The sequence below is a fragment of the Octopus bimaculoides genome, chromosome 1 (assembly GCF_001194135.2).
Source record: "Octopus bimaculoides isolate UCB-OBI-ISO-001 chromosome 1, ASM119413v2, whole genome shotgun sequence".
NCBI classification, from domain to species: domain Eukaryota; kingdom Metazoa; phylum Mollusca; class Cephalopoda; order Octopoda; family Octopodidae; genus Octopus; species Octopus bimaculoides.
In genome coordinates this window covers 113,319,422-113,325,940 of record NC_068981.1, presented here as the reverse complement: position 1 = coordinate 113,325,940, position 6,519 = coordinate 113,319,422, and the positions used below count along the sequence as shown (strand labels likewise).

Here is a 6,519-nt window from a genome sequence, read left to right as displayed (position 1 = left end):
TATTGGTAGGAGTTGCAGGACACACAAGTTCATCAATTGTTCAGTGACGGTCTTCCACATTCACGAATTTTCATGATGTTTCCGTTCGTTTGGGAGGTCAACTGTCACCCTGAATGAAGTTGATCTTCAAGCAACAAGTGACCATTCCTAAAGTAGGAAAACCACTCATAAATATGTGCTTTGCTCTTGGCAGCATCCTTGTAAGTTGTTTGAAGCATGACAACTGTTTCAGCTGCTGTTTTCCCAAGTAGAAAAAACGATTTCATGCAAGCACACAAAAACTGACAAACAGGGAGAAGCACTGCAAAACAATGATGCACCATATGGCAGTACAACTTAATCTGATGCCACTGGTTGGCAGTCTACTGCCTGAGGGTCACATCAAGTGACTTCTAGTGGGGGAAGCCTGAACTACAACAGGCTTGTTCCGCAGAGAATGTTTCTACTTACTTTGGGAACCTCCTAGTATATGTGATTATAAAATTCAAGTGTGGGAATTTGTATATATATATATATAATTTGGCATAGAACTCAATATATGTATGTATTAGAACAAGGTGTTAGATGAGTATTAGATGACACAGAAAAAACAATGGTTGTGTTATGAACTTCATTAGTTTACAGCTGTTTCTACTATAAGATGCTGTGGACTCTTAATTGAGTGCCTGAATAATATTCTATAGCTTCATCAGAGCCTTGAATATGAAGTGCAATTTATTTGAGGAAAAGAATTACATTTATGCAATATACAGGGAAAGTATTACTAATGAGAAAGTCAATGCTGATGTGTATAAAAAAAATTATGATTAAAAGGCAATTAGATTTACAAGCAGAAAAAGTAGAAAAAAAATATATGTATATATACACATGCACATGCATTGAAAAAATGCATGAAGAAACACAGTCACACACACAGTGCAGAGATAAATATACATGCACACACACACTCATACACACACACATATATATCTATGTGTGTATATATACATTTACATATATACACACACATATACACATGTAGGTCCACATACCTACATATAAGTACTACATACACACAGAAAAAATTGATGGAGACAGACAGAGATTGACCTACACATGCACAGCTCTATTCATATATATATATATGGATATACCCCTTTCACATACACATTCTCTCTCTCTCCCTTTTTCCAAAAAAAACAAAAACAACTTTCTCCTCTTCTAAACAAAGCAAAAAAGCATCTGATTCACATAAATGAGTAATATTCTGTTTTCACCATTTTGATTTTGTCTTGATGAATTCGTAAAACAAATGAAAGCACTAATAAAGGATTATCCAATATTCTGACTGCCTCCTTTTTCTCAATTTACAATATCTGTACACCACTTCAAACACTCTATACATATATATACTATATAAGACACTCGTTTCTTATTTTTAAGTTTAATTCTAACGTTATTTTTAATTTAATTATTTTTGAAATTATTTTTATTTATTTAAGCAAAGTAGCTAGTTAGAAAATCTCTGTGAGATGAAAGCAATAACTATCCTGAGAAGTAATGTTTGTTACGACTTCAATATGGCTGTTCCATATAAACTAACATTACTACCATTTTTAACCCCAAGAGGAAGCCTCCTCTAGCTGGTTATTTATTTATTTATTTTAAAAATTTATATTTTTAAAACATTATGTCTAGCCTTTGTTTTTAGTCCGCAAATCTGAAATCTTCTGTTTGCTAATTGGCATCTATTTCTAGCATTTTTAATGGCTAGACAACCCTAGATCTCCCCTCCAGTAAAATTTGATCACCTACTAAAGATGATGTCTATTATCTTTTTTACATCCACTTTATTACCTACACCACCCTCATTGATACCTAGCCTTGTAGGTCTGGCATCTGCTTTATTTCACTTTTTTCCCTTATCTGTCTGTCTTTACATTTTTCCCCACCCACTAATTTCTTTGGATAAGAATGCCCTTTACTAGTCCTTGCACTCCCTCCCTCTAATTTCCCTAGACAAAAATACCCCTCACTATACTGATTAGTATATATCTACTACAATGTCCTTATCTATTTATCTACCTAACTTTCTCACACCAATTTCTCTGGACCCTCACTATACTGAATAGTATATATCTAGTACAAAGCTCTTACTTATCTATATCTCACCAGAATGTATTATTTATTCCACCTCTTAGTATTTGAACAACTTTAGAACTGCTAGCATTCATTTTCCCTCACTATGGAGTACTGCATAACCATTCTTTTCTTTGCTCTCACAATGGTGCACTACATAACCATGCTTACTGACCATGGATTTACCTAAAGAATAAAATAAATATATACAAATCTAACTGGATCTAATTGGACCCCTCCACTCTCTTAGACATAATGAACCACAACAAATATCATTGATGAGGAACTTTCTTCCACTGTATCTATAACCTATATCTCTGCAATAACGAAATACACAACTTAGAGAGTCCTCGATATCCCAGAAACAGCTGTCAGAGACTATTTTTTTACTATTCATTATGTAGCTAAATTAGATTAAATTAAATCAAATTAAATGTCCTTGTCAAGTCTTGCCTAGTTGTTTGCCTTTGTGAATGGTGAAGATGGATACCATTTTGGCATAATACCAACAAACCCGAAGACTGTGTCAACAAAGCAGTTTCCTGCATGGACTTCAGTATCAAAACATATTCTCCAATTACTCCCACCAACCACGTGGTAAGCTATTACGCCTTACTTTTTTAAGTAATTCATTACTACATATTCTCATGTGACTGCATAGGCTCAGTTTATGTTTCTTATTCTACAGCCACACCAGCAATCCACTGTCAACCCTTCACCTTCTGCAACATTTCAACAATTCACTTCCGTGTTGCCATCTCCCACTGCAGCTCCTTTCCAGAATGTAAATGTTTATGTACAATATCTTTATTACAACTACATTCATTTGACCGTCAACCATATGATGGGTCATATTAGACACAGCACCGACCACCACAAAGGAAAATATATCTACTGCCAGCTTTTCCGTGCATTCAAAAATCATATATCCCCATCCCCAATTTTCCATGACAGGTTAGGGCCTGGAATCCTCCGAATGGACACATGACATGTTGCTTAGTTAAATTAGGCCATCATTTACTCCACAAATGTTTTGTCATAAATGCTGCACTTTCTTGTAACACGTTTCAACATAACTGTAATATACATACACACTATGTCATTTTAATCCTGAGCAATGCCAGGTATCTCTGCTAGTATATATAATAATAATAATAATAATAATAATAATAATAATAATAATAATAATAATAATAATAATAATAATATTAATCTCCATAAACTTCATTTTTTTTTTAGATTATTATTACAGAATGTATGAACCTGTTTGGGATTGCATCGAATGTTGAGCGATTGCTTGGAAAAAGTATGGCGAATTGGAGGACAGACCTGACAGCATATGGAAGAAGTTTAGGGACTGTAGAAATCAGGGGGGGGGGGCATCTTCCAAGGGGGCATCTTCCTGTCCCCACTGATCTTTGTACTGTGCATGATACCACTAACACTGATTCTGAGGAAAATAAATGCTGGGGTTGTATTCAAGAGCTGCAAATAAAAAGTTAACCATTTGTTATTCATGGATGACCTCAAACTTTATGGTAAAGATGAATCCTAAGTCAGTTCCTTCGTCAATACGTTGTATACTTTCAGTGCTGATATCAGAATAGAGTTCGGACTGAGAAAGTGTGGTGTGTTAGTCTTGAAGAGAGGCAAAATAAAATGTATGGACGGACTAACGATATCGTCGGGGGAGGTTATGAAGCAGATAGAAGAGATAGGCTATAAGTACTTGGGGATTTTGGAAATGGATAAATTAATGGAGAAAGAAATGACAAAAAAATTTAAGGTGGAGTACTTACATAGACTGAGACTGATCCTTAAGTCAAAATTAAACAGAAGGAATAAGATCGAAGCTATCAACACCTGGGCAATCTCACTCCTTAGATATGGAGCAAGGGTAATCGCATGGACAGTAGACGAACTAAACAGCTTAGACAGAAAGACAAGGAAGTTGCTAACTAGATATGGGTCACTCCACCCAAAAGGTGACACAGATAGACTGTATGTACCAAGAAAAAGATGGGGAAGAGGACTTATTGGATGCAAACACAGCATTAGAGCAGAAGAAAACAACATAGCATGGTATGTAAAAAATGCCACAGAACCGCTATTATTAGAAGTAGGAAGATCAGGCTTGTGTAGGATGAAAGATTACAAAGATAAAGCACTATACAAGAAATTGAAAACGAATGAAACTGAAAATAGGTGGGTAAAGAAAAGAATGCATGGTCAATTTCATAGGGATGTTGAAGATAAGACAGAGAGAGAGAAAAAAGATGGCTGTGGATGACTAAAAGTGATTTAAAACTGGAAACGGAGACTGTAATCTGTGCTGCCCAAGAGCAAGCACTAAGAACAAACTACATAAAATACAGAATAGACAGCACATCAGAAAGTGATAAGTGTAGAATCTGTGGACAAAACAGGTGAAACTGTATGGCATATGTAACCCAGAAGAAATATAAGAGATGCCACAACAATATAGCCAGGCTTGTCCATTGGACACTTTGCAACATGTATGGACTTGACAAAGCAAAAAATTGGTATGACCACAAACCTGAAGGCATTGTTGAAAATAGAAATGCAAAGATCCTATGGGATTTTATGATTCAGTGCGACCATGAGATTGAGAATAGGAAGCGAAAGAATAATTGTGAAAGAAAACAAACATAGCATGCCCAGCCGACAACAAGGTATGCAATAAGGAAGAAAGAAAAGTCGAGAAATATGACATATTAGCTTGGGAAGTTAAGCAGTTATGGTTGATGAAAAAGATGACAGTAGTACCAATAATTGTTGGAGCCCTGGAAACAGTGAGCAAAAATCTTGAGAAGTACGTGGAACAAATAGGGGCTGCAATAAGGGTGGAGCACTTGCAGAAAACAGCACTGCTTGGGACCGCTCGAATACTCTGGAAGGTGCTCAAAAAATAAGAGGTGTTACCCTAGTTCACTGGTAGTGAACAGCTGAGACTGTAGTACATCTCCAGCATTAGAAGCTGTGCAAAGGCAACAACAATAATAATAATAATAATAATAATAATAATAATAATAATAATAATAATAATAATAATAATAATAATAAAGGTGGTGACAGGCAATATAAAACCAAAAAGGAAGAATTGAATTGTCACTAATAGTGACTTAAGGTGCACTGTAGCACCTTCATTGTTAGAAATGAGAAGGTACTAAATTGGCAAGTCAATTTTGCTTGAAATTAAAGCTCATCAGCAGTACTACTCCATCACTTATAGGTAAGACTAATTCAACCTGTCAGTATGTAGAATTTACCATAAAAATCAATAACTGATTCAGCAAAATGGTTATGTGGAATTGTAAAATAATAAAAGTAGCTAGATGCAGTATATATATATATTTCGTTTTTGGATTTGGTTTGCAAGATTCTTTATGCAAGTTCGTGTGTTGAAATATATACTGTTGTGTTTGGGGTGAGTCATTCTCTTTTAGTACCTTATAATTTAACACACCCACTGGTAAAATTTCCACTTATTTCCTTTATTTTTCTAAAATCTTCATTGCATCTTGCAACCTTTTCAATAGTTTTGACTCTGTCCGTTACTCACACTACATTCCTTTTTATTTGTTTGTGTGCATATGTGTGGGTTAGTGTGTGTGTGTGTGTGTGCATATACATGCATGTATGTATGTATGCATGCATGTGTGTGTATGCATGTATTTATATATGCATGTGTGGACATTTGTATGTATGTATTCTGCATATTCATGTTTTTGCATGTCTGTGTTTGTGTTTTTATGTATGTTTGTGTGTGTGTGTTTGTATATGTGTGTGTGTACCTCTGTCTCCTTGTGTGAAGTAAAGTGTGTGTGTATATGGTCATGTGTTTCAGTCTTCATTTGTGTATGTGTGCTTGTCTGTTCATATAACCTATGTTCCTATCCGTCTGTATGTTGATCTGTTTACTTTCATATGGGTATATGCTTACATACATGTGAATATACATATATATACATACATATATATATGTGTGTATACAGTTCTATATAAAGCTATATTTGACAGTCAAGTTTAAGTCAAACATATAAGTTGCCATACACTTCTTCAGGGAATAATCTTTTAGAACAAACAAACAACAAATCAAACAAAAAATCAAAATTTGGAGATCAATACTGTATTTCTAGATTTCTTCCATATTTAAATTTATTGTTAAATGGCTCATTTCTATTTCTGTTCCTTTCTAAACTAAGTCCATTAAGGGGAGGTAACCCCTTGCCATATTATAGAAATTGTTCACAATTTTTTACTCAAATGTCTATTCTAATAGGAATTAAATTATTTTATCTCTAGGAGCTTTTTCAAAAACCACATATATATGTGTGTATACAGTTCTATATAAAGCTATATTTGACAGTCAAGTTTAAG

The 6,519-nt window shown here is 34.6% G+C and overlaps 1 protein-coding gene across 3 annotated transcripts in view; it reads right to left on the bottom strand.

Annotated features, from left to right (window-relative positions):
• LOC106876453 (dynein beta chain, ciliary) overlaps positions 1 to 6,519 on the bottom strand; it is a 628,322-nt gene that overhangs the window by 50,963 nt on the left and 570,840 nt on the right. The window lies entirely within an intron of this gene.